This window comes from Molossus molossus, unplaced genomic scaffold, assembly GCF_014108415.1.
Source record: "Molossus molossus isolate mMolMol1 unplaced genomic scaffold, mMolMol1.p scaffold_m16_p_10, whole genome shotgun sequence".
NCBI lineage: Eukaryota > Metazoa > Chordata > Mammalia > Chiroptera > Molossidae > Molossus > Molossus molossus.
Genome location: NW_023425345.1, coordinates 47477204 through 47480240, shown reverse-complemented (window position 1 = coordinate 47480240; position 3037 = coordinate 47477204).

The window sequence follows — 3037 nt, the reverse complement described above, 5'->3', positions numbered from 1 at the left end:
CAATCTGAGCAACCAGAACTCTTCCTATGAGGAGAGGGAGTGTGGGGAGAGGGGGTGGACACTCCTTCTCTAGCACTTCCTATCACAAGTGTTTGTGGATGTTCCCTTTTCTTTGGGTCAAGGAGGGAATATGAAAAGAGGAACATAATTACTTCTCCCTAAACTACTGCTTCAGGGGAAGCACATATTTATAGGACAGGGTTGTCATTGCCATTGATAGATGTGAGCAACCTTTAAAGCTGCCAACATGAGAGAGTCGCTGTGAGAACAAATCGCTCCCACTGGGCAGCAGAATTGCTCCACCGCCCCATAGACCACATTCCAATAGTCGTGTTTACCTCGACATCCCTTGGAAATCTAAAAATAGGGGGTTCTATGTTGAAAGACTGCCCATCAGTAAAGAACAGAGGGTGCTAGCCCTGCAGATGCACAACCCTAAACTCCATGCCTCAGTTTACCTAGTCATACAGTGGGGTCTCAATCCTGCTCAGTTCTTCTCAATGAGTTTGCCTATCACAATAGAAAAATGCCCTAGAAGAAGAAATTGAAATAATGACTAAAAATTAAAATCACTAGAGCAACATAGTTTTCTTTTTAATACACAAACAAGGTTCCCCTCAATCATCTCAGGAGAAGGGGAAAGAAAAGACATGTCTTAATGAGGCCCCACCCCCATCTTCCACAGATTTCCCTGGAATTCTGTATTAAATAAGATGATCACAAAGACAATCTCTTTTCTCTTCAGGATCAACTTAGAATAAGTGTTGTGATTGTTTTCTAAAAATGCATTAATTTCACATTTTAAAGAAGACACTGAGCCCTAGTGGTTACGAATAAAATTAAGTGTAGTTTTCAAAGACAACCTTTAAGAACTGAACCTGAAGTGAATTTGCTCTTCTGGACCATTAAGATTTCTAATAGGTAACTTTCCCAACTCTACTCTGATGCCTCAAAAAAGTAAATGTAAGTCTGGTGGATGAACCCATGCAGTTGGATTATTTTATTTCTTTAAAAGGTCATTAAGATCTGGATCAAGTTTTGTATAAGAAATTTCTCAAGTTTAGCTTCACAATACTTTTTACATGCTTCTCCTTCTGTAAGTTTCTTGCAATATTTGAGACTCCTTAAATACATTTATACATTTGAAAATTCTCTATAATATATAATCAAAAGACTAATTAAAAGAATTAATTATGGAAAAGCAATCTTATACATTTAATTTTTATTCTTTCTAATTAGAAATATGTATATTCATTATGAAAATCTCAAGGTGTATAAAGTAAAACAGAAATTTCCCTTCCTTTGACTCCAATTCTATACTTCAGAGATACCCATGGTTAACAGTTGACATGTGTCTGTTCAGATTTTGTTTTCCTACAAACATAGAAACATTTATGTAAATATATTTTAATTTACTTTATTATGAAAATTTCAAACTTGAAGAAATATAATATTATAATGAGCTAATATAAGTCTATCACCCAACTTCAGCTGTTATCGATTTACAGTCAATCTTGTTTCATCTATACTCCTACCTACTCTCTTCCAATCCTCAGTGGATTATTTTTAAGCAAATCTAAAACATAATAACATTTCATTAGTAAATACTTTAGCATTTATCTCTAAAAGATAAGAACTTTTTTTTTTTTTTTTTTCATCCTCATCCTCACCCATTTTTTTGTTCAGGTAGAATGGGAGGGAGAGAGAGGAACAGAGAGAGAGAGAGAAACATCGATGTGAAAGGGACACATCGAGTGGTTGCCACCCGCACAACCAACCAGGGCCGGGGACAAACTGCAACTGAGATACATGCCCTTAGCGGGAACCGAACCCGGGTCTCTCCGGACCGCAGACCGATGCTCTAACCGCTGAGCCAAACCGGCCAGAGCTAAAAGATAAGAACTTTTAAAAAACCATTGCCACACCCCAAATTTTCTAAATAAATAACTCTAAATAATGTCAACTTCCTCTTGTTCAAATTTCCCCAATTTTATATAATCATCTCTCAGTGTCTGTGGGGATTGGTTTCAGGACCCCTCAAGGAAACCAAAATCCAATGATGCTCAAGTCTCTTACATAAAGTGGCATAGTATTTACATATAACCTATGCATATCCTCCTGTGTACTTTAAACCATCTCTAGATTACTTATAATACCTAATTCAATGTAAATGCCATGTACACAGTTGTTATACTGTATTGTTTAAGAAATAATGACAAGAAAAAAAATGTCTGTACATGTTCAGTTCAAATGAAACCATCGTAGGCCTAATTACATAGCAACGGCATAACCAATATTTCTGATCCCTGTTTGGTTGAACTCACAGATGTGGAACCTGTGATTAGGGAAGGCCAATTATATATACGTTTGTTTGTTTTTCTTTTCTTTTTTTCTTTCTTTAACAAAAACAGAACTAGACATAGTATATACAACTTGTGGAAAAATTTAAACTTTGAAGAAAGATATTCGAACAAATAATATGGTCGAGATCCAAAGATACTCTTGAACTTATGTTTTATACCCCTTCTATTAATTAATAAAATCCTAATCATCTAACATTCATACTCACTCCCCCCCGAAATGCACAAGTGGCCAGTAAGGTCAAACATCTCTTCATGTGCTTCTTTTCCACCCGCACAGGGCGGAGCAGATGTAGGTTCACAGTTGTGAGTTCTGAAACACAGAGTTTATTCTTGTATTATTATTCGTTAATTACTGTATTACTTTCCATAGGGACAACTGTAAACCTTTGCCATGCCCTGTCTATCCTTTCATCAGCGAAATGTTTCGTGTCTTCCACCTAATTGAATTGTTTTTCTTTTTCCCCTGTGTAATTTTGAGAATTCTTTGTATACATGTGGTTCGCAAATATTTTTTTCCAGGTTCTTGCTTATCTTTTCATCCTCTTAACAGACTCTTGCACATACCCAAGTTTTCAGTTTGATACAGTTCAATTTATCTATTTTTTTCCTTTACGAGCCTTGCTTTTGGTATCATGCCTAAGAAGGTATCATTAAACCTTAGGGCTCAGAAGTTT